This window comes from Rattus norvegicus, chromosome 11 (assembly GCF_021556685.1).
Source record: "Rattus norvegicus strain SHRSP/BbbUtx chromosome 11, alternate assembly SHRSP_T2T, whole genome shotgun sequence".
NCBI lineage: Eukaryota > Metazoa > Chordata > Mammalia > Rodentia > Muridae > Rattus > Rattus norvegicus.
This window is the reverse complement of record NC_141544.1, coordinates 93,653,909-93,674,488: the sequence shown is the minus strand read 5'-3', so window position 1 is coordinate 93,674,488 and position 20,580 is coordinate 93,653,909. Positions and strand designations below refer to the sequence as shown.

General features: G+C 44.1%; 1 long non-coding RNA gene across 1 annotated transcript in view; it reads left to right on the top strand.

Annotated features, from left to right (window-relative positions):
• The window catches only part of LOC120095697 (uncharacterized), a 59,337-nt gene extending 42,021 nt beyond the window's left edge, over positions 1 to 17,316 (top strand). The window contains exon 4 of the long non-coding RNA XR_015633674.1: positions 16,386 to 17,316. This is a non-coding gene — a long non-coding RNA (uncharacterized LOC120095697). The remainder of the gene's footprint in view (positions 1 to 16,385) is intronic.
• The last annotated feature ends 3,264 nt before the right edge of the window (positions 17,317 to 20,580 follow it).

Below are 20,580 nucleotides of genomic sequence, written 5' to 3'. Positions count from 1 at the left end.
ATTTACCTGCAGGCTGATAACGATCAGAAAATCTGTTGTTCATTTAAGAGCAGAGCCGTAACTGAATGTAATCTTTAATGTTCATTGTGGGGAGAGACGGTCAATACCCTGAGGAAGTGCAGTGATGAGCAACCTTGGAGGAGGTTGAGGGAAACACTCTTTTGCTTTGGATCAGGTCAGTTCTGTTGTTGGATATGATATGCAACGTGGAAAATAAGAGAGTAGAACAAGACCACTGCAACAAACTTAAACCCACAGCAGCCACTCATCTTGGCCAAGATGAGGGACACTGCTATCCCTGTGGCCTGTAGACAGAACACTTTGCCTGTGCAGACATTAAAGAGAGTTCTTCATTTGCTGGGTCATCACCAACACAGAGGTGATGGTGACATGCTGCGAATTCCTTTATCTATGTGCAACAGGAAAGCGCCAAGCCTCACAATTGCCCTGCCAACACTCACACATCAGGAACTTTTGACTTGGTGTTAATTTTTTAGTGATCTGCAAACCTGGGTTGCAAACAAAGCACACTTGAGACTCATCTGTGGCATAGACACTCTAACAACACTGGGTAAGGAATCCTTGTTATAATGGAGTGGATTTTAGTGGATGCAAGTGCTCCCCAGGACTTCGTGTGCACCATCATTGCTCGTGAAGACCTTCGCACTGTGGCTCTCGTCCTTCTATTTCTCCCACCCTGCTCTCTCGGGGATGACTCACTCCTGACTAGACTGCTGATACAGGACAGCATAATCAGGAAGTCAATAGAATAAAGATTATTCCATTAATTTCTGTTAGTTGTGCCAATAACCTCTCATTCCTGGTATTTTTTTTTTATTTTTCCTATATTAATTTGCTACTAAACCTATAGTCTTCAGGCCTATTTCACTTCTGAGGTAAGTAAATAAAAAAACAATTAAAGCATTGTATAGCATCCTTAGGTTTACCATCTACTGAGCTAGCTTGTTGGCACCTAAATTGTACATTGCTGTTTTTAAGACTATGAGGTTAACTTGAAATCCTTTTCCAATTGAAGGACTTGAGATCATTGACCAGACATGGCCCACAGGTTAGAATTAACAGTAGAACACACAGGCCTATTTAGGCAGTACTTGGGAATGTTAACCAAGGGAACCAGTTGAATAATCTTTCAAACCAACTCATATTTTGTTGTCTCTTCTGTTCCTTATTGAGGAAGCTGGTTCTGACTTCAGCCGAAATGTTTCTAATTACCCCAGAATGATTGTCATAGAAACAACACTGCTCCCCGAGGGCCGTACATGCCCCTCCTTCCTTGAGGAACAGCAAGTCTAATGCTTGTCCATTTTTCATGACTACTTAAGCTAAGGAGCCTGCTTGTTCTAAAAATGAGATGGCTGAATGTAACTGAGCCAGATCCTTATCTACCTGTTCACTTAACATTCGGAAATTCTGTTTCCCTGTAATTAGAACAGCGGTATCTATTCCTGCTGATCCTGCAATACCCACCCCAGTCAACACTGGCATTAAAAAGGGTGCAGCTCTCTTAGAGAAAGGGCTAGGAGAAAGACCCATGTGACCCCACCCTGCTGTCCCTCCATAATATTTGGTTTGTGGTACCACACCAACAAGCACATGTAATTCAGGTTTTTGTTTATTTGTGAAATGAGCCATAGATAGACAAGGGGAAAAGCCTGGGGTACAAGCAAATCAAGTGCCTTTGGGTACTGCTAGAAGATTAGTCTTTATCCTTCTAAGGGAATTGGACAATTTTATCACATGCTTAAGTTAGGAGCATGAAATACACCTGAATAGAGTGATGTTGTCAATGGATATTTTTGAGACCTAAAACAAGTCCCATTTCCTTGCACATGTCTACCAGGGAAATGGAAGTCTCCCAAGGACAGGTGCCAGTATCATCCAGAGAGACTGATTTGAAGAGTTGGAAGGGTCAATAGTAGCTATTCCTATATAATAAGGGGGCTTGGATCCAAACAAAACCAGCAATCATTAGTCATATTTGGTCTAGAAGCATGAAGAAACCTGAAAGTAGTTTCTATGATGTTGACTAAGGGACCCCCATGTAAAGGTCTCAGGGATCTCAGAAGGAGGGAGGACAGCCTGAGAGGGTGGCCTGGTCTGAGGAAATGCCTGGGGGAGGGGTGGGAATATTCAACTCTGGGTCCTGGGAAGTTGCAGTACTTTTGTTGTAGAACCGGGTTTTGGTGTTTGTGCCAGAGGTCCCCATTAGGCATAGAAACTTGGGTTTTGCCAATTATTGGATTGTAAAAAACATTCCAGGGTTTATCCCTGACACATAAGTTCTGAATCTCCAGGTGTGTCCAATCTACTAGTTAGCATAGGAGGGAAGGGTCCCAAGATTTGAGAGTTATCACCAAGGGATTATAAGCCTTAGGAATCTTACAATCTGAATTAGAAGTGAGCCTTATATCCATATAAGGATCACAGTCCATTTCTATCCTGGGGTCCATGTTTTGCATACCCAATGATGGCAAAACCATTGTAGATTTTTTGCAATCAGCAGAAAAGTGAGTGCATGTGGACCCTGTTTCTGCTGGGCATGCATATAATTGATCTTGTCCTAAGAACAGTTCTTTTGTTGCACTGTTAGTCCTGAACCTAGTACGTTTATGTCCAGGCATGTGTAGCCCAGTCCTGAAAGTATAAAAATGAAGGCTGGTAAGCATGAGCATTTTGAGGCTTGTTGTCAAGTTCTGGCCGTAGGTTACGAAGGTCTATAACAATTTTTGGAGGCTAGAGTAATCATCAGGGTATGGATCACTTACAACTCTACCAGTTTTAGTATCAGACAGCTTCCAAGGTCAAGTTTTTTTGGCTTATAGTTATTAGGTCTCATCAGTTCTAGTGTTGAACAAGGAGTTATCGTTCCAATTTTAGTATATGTGCTGCCGAAGCAAGCACGAACAAGGAGTTATCATAAGTATAAAACAGTGGTCAATCTCTTACAAGTCTTCTCTTTGGTGGCCCTCTGAGTGTAACTTGCTGTCCTTAATCATTTTGAACTTTGTCATGCTCTTTTGGCTACTATCCTTAACTTCAGTGGGTCCTGTGGACAAGACTGGACAGTCCATTGTTGGGTAGAGTTCTCATGTTTCTGAGAGGCAGACTTCAGATGGGAATGGTAGATCCAGGTATGGATCCTATCGACCTTGACTGCTGTGGTGGTTGTCAGTGTCTCAGTGTAGGGTTCCTTCCAGTGAGGGACCAAGGATTCTTTATGGTGTTTCTTAGTCAGAACTAAATCTCTAGTCTGGAACCAATGAGGGGGTGATTGGTGAGCCTTGTTTATGTAGGTGTTGAACATAGGCATGCAGACCAGTCTGGATTCACTGGAGTGCCTGGATTGACAAAGGATATCATGATTAGAAATCTAAGCTAGCAAATCTGTCTTTATATAAGGAAGGATTGGAGGGGGCCTCCCAAACATTATCTCATAAGGAGTTATTCCATCTATATAAGGAGTGTTCCTAACACTGAGGAGAATGAAGGGAAGGAGAGACACTCAGTTATTGCCAGTCTCTTAGGTTAATTTAGTTAAGGTCTCTTTAAGGGTCCAGTTCATCCTTTCTACCTGGCCTGAACTTTGGGGATGGAATGTACAATGAAGTTTACAATTTATTCCCATGTTTTTGCTAAAGTTTTATTAACCAGAGAGATGAAGGCTGGTCTGTTGTTAGACCCCAAGGCCACAGCAGTTTCAAATGGAGGTATTATTCCCTCCATGAGTTTTTTTACTTACAGTTTGAACAGTTTCCTTCTTAGCTGTAAATGCCTCAGTCTCCTGAGAGGGAATCTATAAATACTAAAAGATATTTGTAACCAACTTTTTCTGTTTTTATCTCAGTGAAGTCTATTTTCCAGGAGACTGCTGATGAAGGGTCCTCCTTCTTTTTTAGCATGAGTTGGGCTTGTCAATTGGCAAGAGTGTCGTCTAGTAACAATGCCCTACAATTCCTTGGTCAACCCCGGGATAGAGAATGTTTTAGATATTAATTCTTTCATCTTATTTACTCCCAGATGCATGCATGCTGGCATGGAGATCCTAAACCAAAGTTCTGCTCAAAGTTTTTGGTAGAATCTTTCTTCCATCTGTTGTATGTCATCATCTGTCTTTTGTGTAGGTATTAAGTAGGAGCTGATGAGCCTGGTCATCTTCTTTAGAGTAGGTTGTATTCTTAGGTAGGATCGGGTCTGGGAAGATGTCTGGGACAATGTATGATAGCCAATTTCTTTGGGAGCCATAGAGCATCTAGGAGATCTAGGATCTCCTGTTTGTTTTTAATTGTCTTTCATTCTACAGTCAATAGTCCCCTCTCATTGAATATTACCCTGTGAACATGTGCAGGGGCAAAAGCATATCAACTGTCAGTGTAGATATTAACTACCTTGTCCTTGCCCAATTTAAGAACCTCAATGAGGGCTATTAATTCTGCCCTTTGGGCTGATGTTCCACTTGAGAGGGGAGACACCCATACTGTCTTGTCCAAATCCACCACTACTGGCCCTTCATAATTGGTGCCATCTTCCGTATATCTGATTCTATCAGCGTATATGGTGAAATCTGCATAGGGCCAGGGCCTGTCAGTCAGGTCTGGCTGAGTTCCATGTACATGTTGCAGGGTTTCCAAGCAGTCATGGCTTGGTGGTTTTCCCAAGTTCAGACTAGATAGCAGGGTGGCAGAGTTCAGTGAAGTACTAAGGGCAAATGATACTTGGGTATGGTTAAACAATGAGATTGATAGAGACATAGCCAGGCATTTGAAATCCAGTAGTTGGGGGGCCCTTGAGAACTTCCTCTATGACATTATAGTTAGAGATGTCCCAAAGTTAATTTGTCTGCATCTTTAGTTAGCAGGGCAGTGGCTGCTATAATCCTCAAGAAGTTTGCACATCCTATTGCTACTAGGTCCAATTTCTTAGATAGGTAAGTTACTGGTCATTGCCAGGGGCCCAGGTTTTTTGTGAGTACCCCTTGGAAATGCCTTGACTTTCACCCACAAACAAATGAAAGGGCTTAGTCACATCAGGCAGACCCAGAGCTGGGGAGATCTGCCAATTTCAGTTCTTGGAAAGCTTTATTTTCTTTTGTCCATATGAAAGTTTCTTCCTGCCCCCTAGTGGCCCCATAGAGTGGGCTTGCTATCTCAGCAAAACCTGGTATCCAGAGCCTACAAAACCCAGCTGACTCCAGGAATTCTCATACTTGGTGCCTGGTCTTAGGTGTTGGGATGGCTAGGATGGTTTCTTTATGGGCTTAAGAAAGACTTCTTTGATGCTCTTGAGCTAGAAACCAAAGAAGGTCACTTCAGATACACAGATCTGAGCTTTCTTGGCTAAGACCCTATAGCCCAGTCTTTGCAATGTTTCTAGAAGAAATCTGGTTGCTTCCATACAACCAGATCAACATCAGTGTTGGCCAAAAGCAAATCATTCCCATACTGGAGCAAAGAAACATACTTAGTATGCCACAGTACATGGCATAGTTTGCCTATACTCATATAGGAGTGTGGAGAGCCTTATAAAATTGGTGAGTGAGTTTTTAAATCCATGTGGCAGTCTTGTCCAAATCAGCTGTTTGCTGAAACCATCCTCTAGGTCTTGCCATTCAAACACAAAAAGTGTCTAGCTGTTCTTATCTAGGGAAATGCTAAAGAAAGCATCTTTCAAGTCCAAGACTGTCTGTCGGGTGGTAGGGATCTCAAGAGTGTATGTAGGTTTGAAACTGTTGGGTGGATATCTTCCACCATTTTATTTACCTCTCTTAGGTCTTGCACTGATCTATAATTTTGTCCTCTAGGGTTTTTAATTGACAGTAGGGTGTCCCAGGAAGAATGACAGGGAATCAGGATCCTATGACCATGAAGGTTATTAATGTGGGGTCTGATATCTACCTTGAAGGGCCTCACCCTGATAGGGCTTAGTAGTAACTTTCAGACTTACCAAAACAGGAGGCAAGTGAGAGGCCAGACCTAGAGGATTATTTTCAGCCCATACCTGGGATATCAGGTTTATGTGTTCTTTTAGGAAGGGCAATAGGAAAGAGTTATTCCCACAGCATCCAGGAGTGGCATGATCTGAACTGTCCTCCTGTTATGTCTGGCAGATATTGAGTCTACAATTGGGATTAGTAGAGGCTCTTCTCCATGGATTACTCCTAATTTAGGGAAAGGGAAACACCAACATCCAAACTCTTGACCATCGGCAGTACTAAAGAGATTTGACATGTTTTAGACTGTAGGGCACTGTGGTAGAGATGAGGTATCAAGGTTGTGGTTCTGTTGCAGTCTAGGGAACTTAGCATTCTTTAGAAAGTGTCTTGGATGTCTAAAACACTTTGCTGTACCAAGAAGAGGGATAGAGAAAAGGTATGAGAGCCATGGCAACACTAGAGTCGGGCAGCTAATGAAAGATGAAGTGAGGTTACTTGGCAGAATCACTGTAAGTGGTAATTGTGAATTAGTTCCAGGGAATACACATAGCCAGCAACCTTTAAAGCAGCCAGGTTGGGTGACATTAAGGAGCTGGTAGGCTGAGGTCAGGTTCTGAAGCAGAAGATGAAATGTGACAGGTTAGTGTCATTTATGAGGGGTGGAGGGTGTCAAGGAAGTAAGGACCTTGGGAGGAGTGTTTGATTACTTCTGTTTTTCCTATATTTAGAGGTTGGACAATTGAGACATATTTTCTCTGGATGTGAATAATACTTTTTGGGGACCCAGATTGGTTTTTATGGTAGAGCTTACCAACAACTCCTGTTTCATACCTGTGATTCCATAGGTCTTGAATATAGAAGAAAAGTGTCTTGCATCATTGATAGAAGAGGTGATTGGGGGTTGGGGATTTAGCTCAGTGGTAGAGCACTTGCCTAGGAAGCGCAAGGCCCTGGGTTCAGTCCCCAGCTCCGAAAAAAAAAAAAAGAACCAAAAAAAAAAAAAAAAAAAAGAAAAAAAAGAAGAGGTGATTGGTCTGTGATCCTAACATATATATCTGGCAAGACAAATATGGGCAGCCCTATATTTGTCAGGCCATTTTTTATAATCATCTTTTGTCTGGTCAAAGAGGAAGCAGAAAAAGAGGTTGTAATATTTGGATGGGGTGGTAGATGTAGGGATGACAGCAATTTGGATTGGCTCCTGGTATTATTGTTTATATATGCTCAGCCCAGGGAGTGGCACTATTAGAGGGTGTGGCCCTCTTGGAGTAGGTGTGTCACTGTGGGTGTGGGCTTTAAGACCCTTATCCTAGCTGCCTGGAAACCAGTATTCTACTAGCAGCCTTCAAATGAAGATGTAGGACTTTCAGCTCAACCTGCATCATGCCTGCCTAGATGCTGCCATGTTCCTGCCTTGATGATAATGGACCTGTAAGCAGGCCCAATTAAATGTTGCTCTTATAAAAGTTGCCTTGGGCTTCAGTGCTGGCTGGAGTCATGCTATAGTGTTGTCTAATTGTCTTTTTCCCTTCCTCCTCACTCCCTCCCTGTTGAATGACTGAGTAGGCTTGGTCACGTGATGTCACAACATTGGGGCTTGAGTGCAAGGGGCTTTGTGAAGGATACCTCAGAATTTGAAGTGCACACAAAGGAAAATAAAGAAAATATGACCCAGTGAATGCTGAAGGAGCTCGGTGGCTGCCAGAAAGGCTGGTGCAACAATGGAACAATCCCACATTCCTACTGATTCCCTCACTGATGATGATGATGATGGTGGTGGTGGTGGTGGTGGTGGTGGTGGTGGTTCTGGTACACAGTGCTATCTACTGGGCCTATGTTCCTGACCCACTACTGATATATCTGTCAGTGTGGCCTAGACTGGAGATTATTGTGACCAATAATAATCTTCAACTTCTTGGTTGTACTTAGACAAGGGAGCCAACTTATAATAAGATCATGGCTTTCAAGGCATTTGGTGATGGGATTTCTGTTTGCTTTGTGAAAAATAGTATGAATGATATGTATATTGTTGTGTTTGCTCAAATTTGGAAGAAAAATGTTTCACAAACTGTAACTCAAAGCATAAAGATGGGCATGCCTAAATATTATGAGGCAATCTGACCTATTCTCGTGAAATATGACCTTCTGAATCTGACCCAACAAAGAAGGTAGATCTGGCATTTAACAAAATATAACAAAAATAATGTTATAATTAATGTTATAAATCAATGTTTCCAATAATATGCAATTATTGATTGGGCTGGTTCAATCAAACATTGGACAATGGATATGTCTGTAGATCTTTGGAAATCTGATTCAGGCAATTTCCAATGGCATATTTGGAAGTTAGCTACAGCTTTCTATGAAGTTACTACATTTATAGTGGACGAAATAGGGACAGGATCTGGATTTTAGTGTTGTACATGTGTTAAGGCTCCTAATCTTTTATTGATTGGTCATGTTAAAATTACTTTTGTTTCTTCTGTAGTATTTAATGTGAGTTTTATTGATTGTACACTTTCTAATTGTGTTAGTGTATTGAAATCTCACATGTCTGTTATGGTGGCCTATCAATCAAATTATGTTTTATTGCCTGTGAGTTTGACAGGACCTTGGTATTCTGAAAAAGAATCTTACAAATATTGGAAGAAATGACTCAAGCCTTAAGCAGAAGCAAGAGAGTAGTGAGTTTGATTATTGCTGGTATAATAGCTTTGATTATATTGATAACTAGTGCCATAGCTTCTGCAATTGCTTTGACACAGAAAGCTAGGATAGTCACTTTTGTTAATTATTTTTCAGAAAATGTTACTATTGCTTTAAGTATTCAAGAAAATTTAGATAGGAGTTTGGAACAACAAGTTGATACTCTTTATAATACTACTCAAATTATTGGAGAGGAGGTTCGGAATTTAAGAATGAGAAGCCATCTTGAGTGTCACACTAAATAATAATGAATTTGTGCACTTCTAAAATTTACAATGACAGTCACTATAATTGGGAGAAAATTCAAAGACATGGGCAGGGTATTTGGCATGACTCTAACACCTCTCTGGATATTTTAACTTTGCATACCAAGATTATGAATTTAAAGAATGCTACTCTGCTGAATAATATGATTTAAGATCATTATTTCTATCTTGGTCAAGCTTTGAAAATGACATATAGTTTTACTATGTTGGCCCTTCTTGTCCTGGGAATACTTTTATTCCTGCCCATTTTGATAAAACTTGTCTTTAACAACATCATCATGTCCGTGGCCAAAATACATGTCTTGAAACTTAAAATGAATCCCCACTAGTTTAACAAGCTGGCAGTCAGTGACTAGGGAGATTCTGCAGAGCCTTACTAACCTAAGACAGAAATGCATGCCTTGGATAATGCATTTTCAATGACAGGTAAAAAAAGACATTTTTTGTCAGGGCAACCTAAGACAGGTGCAGTCTTGTTTATGAAATAAAAAAGGTGGCGATGTAGGGAGTCCTTAGGGTAACTATAAGGAAACTGGCAAGAACATTTGACATTGGGACAGGACAAGGAAGTAAGCTCAAGAAAAATATAGCTGAGGAATATATTCCCTGTATCTTGATCATCTTGATTAGTTTCTGAATGGAATGACCACAGGACCTTTGTTTATGCCTAGTTTGTTCCTTGATTACTTTGTTTATGTCTCTTTTGTTTTTGACCAAGAACTAATCCTATTCTTTGTATGTACTTAGAAGGGTATAAAAACAGATTATGGAAAAATAAACTTGTTTCAGTGCTGCTTGGAGCTGGGATAAAAAAAAGAGTTGCCTTGGTCATGATGTCTGTTCACAGCAGTATAACCCTAAGACACCTGACATGTGGCTATGGATCAGTTTCCTGACACTATTTTGAGAGACTGTTTGTTATCAGTGGGGATTTCTTGAACCTTGAATCTCCAGATGTAAGGGCTAACCTGGATGGAAACAAACAGCAGGGGGAGGATGAGAAGCCCATATCTAATCCAGTGGGGTCTAGTGCAACTCCAAAGTAGAATCTCATTTTTCTGGGATTGGGGACAAGGTGGGTGGTCCTGACATCTCTGGAGTTTAAGGGAGTAGGATTCTTTTGGGGTATAGGAAGAAGAGTCATTTTGAGGTGGAGGGGTGAAAGGTTTGAGTTGAGACAGGTGGACCTAGTGAGAAAAACCCTCAAATTTGGCAGCTCTGGGAGTCACATGAATTACTTTGAAGTGGCCTTGCCATTTAGGAGAGAGAGTGATGATGATGGTCTGGAGGGGAGAGAAGAACCTGGTCTCCAATGTTGACAGGGAGTGCCTTGGGGGCAGTGTGTGGCCACGGTAGACAGTGTGCAGCAAAGTTCCATAGGAAAGAGTGGAGGAAGAAAAGAAAAGAAAAAAGAAAGAGCAGAGGTTACAGAGTAATGGGATAAGTAGGTAAACAGAGAGAGGGATCATTTGGATGAAAGACCAGAATTTAGAATAGGACATCCATATATGAGCTCTAAAGGTAAGTTGAAAAGAGGTTGCTTGGGAGAGCTTGTAACCTAAAAAGAGCCAGGGTTAGGAGTTTTACCCAATCAAGATGAAGTTCCTGTGACAGTTTGACAAGAGTGGTTTTCAGGGAGTGGTTATTTCTTTCTACCTTTCCTGAAGACTGGGGGTGATAGGGAATATGAAAATGCCAGGGGATGTCGAGGGCTTGATAGAGTTTGAGAAACTTGGGAGGTAAGTTTGAGAACATTGTCTGACTAGGGGGAGGCTGAACTCCAAATTAGGGGATGATTTCTGGAAGGAGTTGATGAGAGACTGTCTGAACCCTTTTGTTGGTGGTAAGGTATGCCTCCAGCCACCCTCAGAAGTGGCCACCAAGATCAAGAGATACGTGGCACATCTGACAGTGGGCATGTGGAAAGAGTCAAGTTGCTAGTCTGTTCCAGGAAGGGAACCTCTAGCCTGGTAGGTATGTAAAGGGGTGCTATAATGCCTGGAGTTGGAGTCTGCCATCTGACTGATTTTGTAAGAGGCAGTGATAGATTTTTAAGAAATGTAACTCCTCAGGAGTAGGCTGTAGATGGGTTTCAACAAAATAAGACAATGCTTGGCTGTTAGGATAAAAGAGCTGGTGGAAGATAGGACAGAGTTTGACGAGTATCAGGGTGTAAGAGGGGATGGCGGTTGTAGTGTAAGAATGTCTTGTAGTGGGTGAAGACGAGTCTAGACCTCTAAGAGCCACAGCTCTAGCTGACTCATTGGCTCGGTTGTTTCCCTTGGAAACAATAGAGTCATCTGTCTGGTGGGACCTGCAGTGGACAATTTCAATAGCTGTGGGGAGGTGGGAGGCCTTTAGCATGGCCATAATTTGGTTTGTATTAGTTACCGATCCTCCTTTCGTCATACGTAACCCAAGCTCTTTCCAGATAGCAGTGTGGGACAGGAGGCTATGGAAAGCATATTTGGAGTCTGTATACATGTTGAAGGATTGTCCCTGTGCCAGTTGAAAGGCACAGGCAAGAGCTATTAGTTCAGTCTGTTGGTTAGTGATGTGGGCAGGGAGGATCTGTGCCTCAACCACCTCTGTGTCTCACACTATAGCATAGCCAGCTCTTCTGGATCCTTCATGTAGAAAGGAGCTGCCATATGTATACCTGGTATCAACTGCCTGAGGCCTTCCCACATGTGTGAAGGATGAGGTAGTAGTTTGTCTAAGGTTTCAGTGCAGGAAGGAGATAGAAAATGGTTAGTATTTGGTTGAGGGAACTGTTCGAGACTGAATTAGATTCTTTCTATCTAAGGTAGTAGCCTTGTGGGTTTGGGTAAATGTAAGTTCCAAACAGGTGACCTGAGAAGTGGAGAGTTGGACTTTAGAAGGTGAGACCCTGTAGCCTCAACTGGACAGGAAATTTAGAAGAGCAGAGGTGTCAGCTTGGCTAATTTCTAGAGAGGGCTACAGAGAATATATCATCTACATAGTGGACAATCTTAGATTTAGGGAGAGTCAAAGAAAGTAAGTGGAAGCCAGGGACTAGCCAAATAGGTGTGGGCTGTCCTGGAATCCCTGAGATAGAACAGTCCAGGTGAAAAGTGGGTGTCAGGGTCAGTCCAGGTAAAGGCAAAGATGTTCTGTGACTGGGCATCTAGAGGGATGGAGAATCTAGGAATTTGAGATCTAGGATCGAGAAATGAGAGGGTCCTGAGGGAATTGTGGAAAGAAGTGTATAAGCCACAGCAGGATAGAGAGGGACCATTGCAGAATTAATGCCTAGTTAGGCGATAGCTTCCATTAGGTTTCTTTAACTGCTAGCATAGGGGTGTTAAAGGAGGAAGAGGTAGGACAGAGAAGTTTTTTTTTCCCTTGGGAGTTCAGAGATATGTTAGGCTTAAGTCCTCTGAGGCTCTGGAGGGCTGACAAAGGAAATTACATATTAGAGTGAGTAGGTTGGGTGGCTAGAAGGAAGAGGAGAGGGACTGCTGGAGATTTTGGATTTAAGCAAATGCGGGGAGCAAAAGGCTCCCACTTTAGCTAAAAGGTCCCTTCCTAATAAGGGAACAGGACACATTAACATTACCAAAAAATAATGGGTGAGAAGAACATCCCTAAAAATGCAACTAAGTGGTAGGGTCTGGTGGGTTTGGTAAGGCTGTCTCCCTACCTCAACAATAGGGAAATGAGAAGGACAGGTGGGTCCCAAAAACTCTGTCAGGACTGAGTAAGTATCCCCAGTGTCCAAGAGGAAGGAGATGGGTCACCAAGATACCATAATGACCACCTAGGCTCCATGATGTTTATGATAGTCGGGTCAAGGGAGCTCAGCCCTCTTCAGTCATCCATGGCCAAACCTAGAACATCTGGAGGGTGACCTGGGAGTGATGTCTCTCTGTCATCAGCGGCATGAGGGCAATCAACAGCCCAGTGTCCCTCCTGCTGTGACTTTGTGCATGGCCTTGGTGGCTTGTGGGGGTTAGGTCAGGCTCTTGACCAGTGACCCTTTGACCACATTTAAAACAGGGGCCTGGTGTAAGGCTGGTTTTCCTGTTTATCCTGGATGACCTCTTGGAGCTTTTTAAAATTTACTGAGAGCAGCCAGAAGGCAGTTATGAATTGGTCTCTAGCTAAAATACTATCTGGGGTATTAGAATTCAATTGAGGATCCTGGCCAGGCACCACCTCAGGACCAATTGGGTATGATGTGTTGGTTTGATGAACTACTTCTGCATGTATTCTAGCTTGTTTCCAAACTTGCCTGTGCTCCTCAGAGAGTAAATTATTACTGAGAATCATATGAACATCACAGAACGTCAAACTATAAGATTGAGTGATATATTGAAATTCTTCCACAAAGGTAGAGGTGTTAGAGGTAGAAGATCCAAGTCTATTTTCTATTTGAGAAATGTATTCTAATCAGATCATCTGCCCCAGACACATCCCTTGAAGAAAGGACCAGAGCTGGGTTAGGCTCAGTAGGGGAGAAAGTTGGGGTGTGTATGTGGCTGTAGATAGAGAGTGAGTGATTGGTGGGATGAAAGTAGGTGCCGGTGTAAGCTAGAGAGGTCTATAGCTGTCAAAGGATAGGAGGGTTCTGGGGAAACTGAATAAGGAGGCTCTGGAGAAGCCTGGTGAGAAGAAGCAGCTAAGGAGGCTGGGGAAACAGAAACGATTGAGGACACAGGTCAGGGATGGTAAGAGGGAGGGTCATCAGCTGGATCAAGAGTAGTAGGAATTTCTTCTCATTGAGATTTCATAGCTAATAGGAGTTGAGATGGAGAACAGGAGCAGCAAAGAGAGGGTTTGGAGCCAAGAAAATGCCTGGATATAGAGAACCTCTTTCCACTCCTGGAATCCCTGAGATAGAACAGTCCAGATCGCTTTAAAATGCTAGGATCAGAAGTGCCGCTCAGCAGCCATTTGGAGTCATTATCTAACGAGTAACGGGGCCAGACTTGATTGCAACGGTGGATACGTTTGGAAGCCTTTAAGTCAGATGCTAGTTTTAGAGGTTGGAGGAGACATTCCAGTAAGGAGCCTGGAGATATGGGTGAAGACGAGGCACCTGTTAGGTGAGTAGAAGCTAGCAGTTTGACTGTCCCAGCGTCCCAAGGACAAGTGCAGTAGCTAGAAATGACAGATGGGCCAGATCACCAGGTCATCATAAGGTGACCTGGGCGGGGCTAGGGAGGGGGCTGAGCTTGGACCAGCACCAGACTGGTGACAAGGAGAATGGTTCACCCAGGCCTGAGGGGGTTTGCAGCAGCGAGAAAGGAACTATTTCAGGGAAGAGAGAAACATCTCACCCAAGGGAAAGCGTCCTAGAATGAGGAATCAGGGAGAAAGCCAGTCATAAAGACCATGGATAACTCCATCCCTGGAACCACTAGAGGGTAGCCAGCTCTCTTTTGGGACCAAGGACCCGGTGTGCCGACTAGGGTGGGACGCTTACCAACTCATTGGTGTTTGGATGGAGGGGAGCAATCTGATGACCGGTAAGTGAGCCCATGTAACAGATGGGCTTGTCAGGGTGATGTCAGGCCTGTGGGTGTAACCCACATTGTGGTGGTCACTCCATGTGGTGGTGGGTTCCATGCCCCTCTATCCCTACACGGTGGGACTGCAGTGTCTCACGGCATCAATGTTAGAAATGGGGGCAGCGTGGTCCTGAACAAGTCACATCATGCAACAGGTCTCACTCACATGGGAGGTTTGTTGGGAGGGGGACAGAGGCAGCCTCTGGAAGAGGGTGGAGGGAAAGAGAGAGGGCGGCAGGGAGGTTGAATCTTTTATTTTGGCTATGACACGTGTACATTGGGACATGCAGTGGCACATGTGCAAAGGGACGGACACAGGACACCTTAGAGATGACATGTCTGTTGCTGAGTCCCGGAGAGCTGACCATAAAGATGCAAGATTGTTGTAAAGTTACTTCTAGCTGTCCACAGATGTGCCTGATGCTAACATTAACAGCAACTCTTGTTAAAGCCACGAAGCTCTCAGATTATTTCTAGAGACATCAGTTACCAGGAAGGAATGCTTGCCATCATCATCATTATTCAACATTATTTTAAAGCTCAGCTGTACTGAGACAAGGGATGTGAACGATGGGTTTACACATTGACAGGAATCTGAAAGACAGAAAATACTGGATTTGGTAGTCAGATCAATGTTCCCAATACTCAGGAAGCTGAGGCAGGAGGATCAAGAGTTTAAGGTTAGATTACAGAGTGACAGACCATCTCAAATAAAATAAGATTAATAAAAAAATCCACTTTCTGAAACATAAATAAGATTAAATAAATATTTAAAGATCATAATAAAAAAATGGTAACTAGGAGAAGCAGGCAGAGACCAGAGTCTAGCTGGGCTGGGCCAGCAGGGCCAGCCTCCTGGAGGAGAAAAACCTAAGCTATGGCCTGCAGCAGGGCAATGGCAATCCAGAGGGAGTAGGGTGTGTGTGTGTATGTGTGTGAGTGTGTATGTGTTTGAACATGCCTGTGCATGTGCTTGTGTGTGCGCACTCATGTGTTTGTGTGCATGAGTGTGTGTATGTGAATGTGTGTGCATGTGTGCATGCATGCAAGCATGCATGCTGTGTATGCATGTGTGTGTGTAAGAAAGTCATTGTGGCAGCTGTTAGATGGGGAACAGGACAGAGAAGAAAGGTAGAACTATTCTGAGAACAAGAAGCCATTGAACACCTTCAAGTACATTTATATCTTTAAAATTTGATTTATGGTTTGGGGGGGGCATGTAACCCAGAGCTTTGTATAACCTTTATCTCTAAAGAAAACCTCCAGTTTTTGAGTCATGTTTTAAGAATTATGTCTTTTTGTTTGTTTTTTGAGACAGTGTTTCTCTGTGTAGCTGTCCTGAAATTCTGCAAACCAGGCTTGCCTGGAACTCAAAGAGACTCGCCAATCTCTGTTTCCTCAGTGATTAAAGGATTATACCACTAGCACCCCAGCAAGAACTACTCTTGTCTGCTTGACAGGGAGGAAGGAAACAGAGTTGTGGAAGACCAGTTAAACAAGGCTGTGGCCCCCACAGAACTGTACCATGATGAGGCTTAAAGAACTCATTGGTATTGAAAGTGAACGGTTGAGGCTGGAGAAGGCTCAGCCCCTAAAATCAGCTCTGATCCTGTGTAAGAGCAGACCCTGCTCTTGACAGCAGATCCATGACTGTAGCTCCAGCCTTCTCTTGTTTAATTAGGGGAATTTAATCTCTAGTAAGTGTAATCTGTGGGGGGCTTTGGTTTATTTTCAGTGCTGGTGACTTGCAGAGTAAACCACTCACTCAGCTATACGTGTTTCAAGATATGCCCCGCCCCCCTCTCTCTCTCTATATATATATATATGTATGTGTGTGTGTGTGTGTGTGTGTGTGTGTGTGTACTTTTAAGAACATAATTTTCCTTTTTCTTTTTCTTTGCTTCTCCTTCCCTTTGTCTTGTGCTCCAGGATCTTGAGGGGCCCATGGAGACTGATGATTTCGAAGTGGGTTTTGGGTACTAGCTTTCCAGAGTCTGGGAGGAACCCATGCACGTATCTACACAGACTCACAAGTTCCATCCTCCTGGTCCAGAAACTATCCGAGTCTTAGGACCAATTTTAAATACTAACTACAGTCCCCTCCACAGCCCGCCTTCCACCATTTCCTCACAAATCTTTGTGGGCTCCGCATTTCTTAGAAGTAGAAGATTTCCAGTAAGTGAAGCTGCTGTTGGCATGGCTTAGAAATTTTGTGCCCCTGCACACCCCCAGGAGTGTGCCAGAGGGAGCAGCAGGCTGTGTGGAAGAAGAGGACTAAGAAGACAGAGGGACAACACGGAGGAGAGGACAGAGGCGAGCTCCGAGCGGAGCGCACAGCTGTGTCTGACCCAAGCTGGACTTCAGCAAGTCTGCTCCTGCCTGGATGAGCCCTGGGCTCCACATCCCTGCTTGAGGACCACCCAGAGAGTCTCCAGCAGGGTCAGAATCCCTCTGCAGCAGAATTTCAGAGAAGTTAAAATCCTCCCACTAGAGGGCACCGATGCGCCTCGCAGAACCGAGAGACTCGGAGGAGCTTCTGGGTCTGAGCCAGCCTTCTGGGGTGAGGGGGAGGATCTGGTGCCTTTCTTGGTCAAGGACCCTCCAAGTGCCTCCATAGTCACACCCATGCACCCCGGAGGCTGCAGGAGACCAGACCTACAGGAGCTGAGTCAGTCCTACGGATCAATGAGGTGACAGATGTCAATCACCTTAACATCTTGCATTTGGGGGTCTTTGTGCCTCTCTAGTCTGTATCCTGCATGGTCCCTTTGGCTGAATGTTAACTCTTCTATTGAATTCTTTGCTGGCTGCTGCACTATTGACAGTTCTATATCTACTAGCTCATTAAAAAAAGAACTCTGATGTTGCTTGCGAATTTTCCATATCCTTACATTAAAATGTAAATTCAGCCTTTGTCGCCATGGACACAGTCAGCATCACTTCGCCTGTATCGAATAGGCACAGCAGCTGCGATGCTCGGGAATGCGATTCTGTGGTCCACAGCTTCTATCCGTTTGGCCCCCTGGCTCTTCCCCCCTCACATGCTCCATGTAGCACATGCTATCCAGACGTCTGTTTGGAATTACTGTTTTGGGAACAAATCTGAGGGAGGATCTTTCTTCCTTCTCCCAACACCTGAGGGCACTAGGCTACCTGGAATAGGGCTTGAAAATGTACTGTAGGACTTAGGAGTCAGTACCCACTCCCAAGTGTAGACTTAGTCCAGTGCAAAGAGTCCACTCTGCTCGATGGCAAACACTCCCATCCCTATGGTTCCAGCAGCTCCTAAAAAGTGTGGCTTTTCTCTTGTGGCTCAGACACAGTGGCAACAGTAGGCCATGGGCAACTGCTCAGGGTCCTCTGAAACCCAACCATAAGCTTGACCTGTGAGTCTCCCTTCCCCCTGTGGGTGATCTCACCACAGCAATGTTCCCCTCTCTCTGTTCTGTTCTCCTGCCCCTCTTTCTAAAAAATGTCCTTGTTGCTGGAAGTCATACAGCTTTAATCTCAGCACTCAGGAGGCAGAGACAGGCAGATCTGTGAGAGTTCGAGGCCCATCTGGTATACCTAGGGAGTTCCAGGACAGTCAGAACTCTGTGGAGGACCCTGTCTCAAAGAACAAAACAAGACAATATATTCTTGTCCATACGTGTCCATTATACAGGACTATGGACTAGGTTATGACGTCTTCATACATGATTCATGGATTTCCATCACCTTCGTCTGCTTCTGCCCCTTCCATTCCCTTTTCCTCATCAACCAACTTTCAGTACTAAGATGAGGGTTTGCTGTCTCTGGCTTTTGTAGTTGTCTTGGGAAGGACAGCTATTTCAACGTTTCTAGTTTCGGGAAGCAGATGACTGGATCTCACCCTGTGCAGGACTTGAACTTGGATCCTTTCTTAATTCACTCACTGTTGAGTTGCAGAGAATACTACAGAAGACACTGATACACACAATTGCCTTCACCCTCAAGCCAACTCTGATTCTTCCAATTGTACGTACAGCTTCCTCTGACTGGTCTGGGGTCCCGCAGCTGTGAGCTTGCATTGTACATTGTTAAGATTCTGTAGGCATGCCTTCTCTTCCCTTATCTCGTGATTGCTTTTCTTTTGCCCGAGCAGAGGAGTTTCAAATTGTTCTTCTTTTTCTGTCTTTTACATATTATTGTTGGTACTCACCTATTCTCCTTTACCCATGGCCCTTCTTTCAGTCTCCTCCCTCCAAAGGTAACTTTGTTATGGTAATAGACAGCTATTGTATTGTCTTTAGCTACTGGGAAGCCCTACAGAAAGCTGTTGCTGCAGACCTCCATGTTCTCTTGTGGGCTGGGTGGGGATTTCCTATAGAGAGGATTACTTAGGCAGAGGCAATGCTCAGGAAGGACTCATTTCCACCTAAACCAACAGGGCCACACTTTCTAATCCTTTTCACAGTCACCAGTCCTTCAGTGTTGCAAGGCTGACCAACGGCTAAGTCCTTCCAGCTTGGTGTCAGCTAGCTTTCAAATGGAAACCAGTCAGCACACGCCAGTGCTCTATTACTTACATTTCTCTGATTCCTCAGTATCTTTTCATAGGCTTTTCAGCCTAGATTTCTCCTCTGTTTGCCCGTTGGTGGATTGCCCATTTTTCTTTTATAAATGAAATGTGTCTGTGTGTATATCTGTACAGCACAATGAGTACAGGAGTCTGTAGCGGTCAGAAGATGTCAGAGCTTCTGGAACTGGACTTACAGACTTTGCTAGCTACCATAGGTGTGCCTGGGAATGGAACCTGAGTTCTCTGCAAAGTTGGCAAGACCACACGTAAACTGCTGGTCCGTCTCTCCCACCCTCTCTGTTTCTTTATGAAAGTTACCGTCTTACTCTTTTGCTGTGAAGAGACACCATGGCCACAGCAAGTCTTAGAAAAGAAAGCATTGAACTCGGGATCATTTACAGCTTAATCTGTTGTCATTGCTGGGTCATGGCAGGGGCATGATACGGAAGACAGATTTGAGAGCTACATCCTCATCTGCAGGGTGGGGACTAGTGTGGGCTTCTGAAACCTCAAAGCCCACCACCAGTGACATGCTTCCTCTGATGTGTGGGATGATGTCACAGGTGAGGCAGGTACAAGACAGAAGGAAGCCTGTCGTTGGACCAGAAGGAAGGATGGGCAGGAGAAAAGTTTGAAGGAAGAGGAGGAGACTGGAATGGAAAGAAGAGAGACAGGAGGGACAAGGAGAGAAGCCGTGGCAGGAAAATATGGCAGGTGACGTTAAGATTCCATGCTGTATCTTCACAGGTTGTTACGAATGTTTTTAAGGGATGGATGTGTATTGGACTTTGTATGTTTAGGTGGGCAATTATATCTTATCAATTGGACCCAAGGTTATTGTGTTGTGTGTTTTTTCATGTGTAGATTTAAGTGTAATGGAATGTGGGGTGGCTGGTCTGGGCTACCACGGAGCTGGGATGTGTGTTTCTGGCATGGAAACCTGCCAAATAGGTAGAGAGATTGCTGCCAGGCTCAAAGAGAGGCCTTTGGCAGTGTGATATGGGATGGAGCAAAGCAGGTGAGAGGCTTTGCGGACTGAGAATTAAGTTATCCAGCAGATATCTTGGGGTACCATGGTGCCAGACCTAGTGGGGATAAAAGACAAGCTTACTTTTTCTCTTTATTTTGTATATTATTACAACAACACTGATGTGTTTACCAAAAGATAAAGAGAAGGATATGTTTTAGTGGATATGTGGTGAGGTGTGGGAAAGGCCTTGAGGGACTACACGACAGTATAGTATAGAATAGAGTTTATTCAGGGCATGGGGAGGGGAGTTGAAAGGGTAGTAGAGACAGAGAAAGCCAGAGCCAGAGAGAGAGAGAGGTAGAGAGAGAGGGGTGGGAGTAAGAGAGAGGGAGACAGAGGGGGAGAGAGACAGAGAGATAGAGACAGAGGCAGAGAGAGAGAGAGAGAGAGAGAGAGAGAGAGAGAGAGAGAGAGAGAGAGAAAGGGTAGCCACATGGAGAGAGATGGGGGAAGGGACAGGGGAGAGAACAGGAGCAGGAAGGCAAGAGCAAGAGAGAGAGGAGGGGAGGGGTCAAGCAGCCCCTTTTATAGTGAGTCAGGCATTCCTGGCTGTT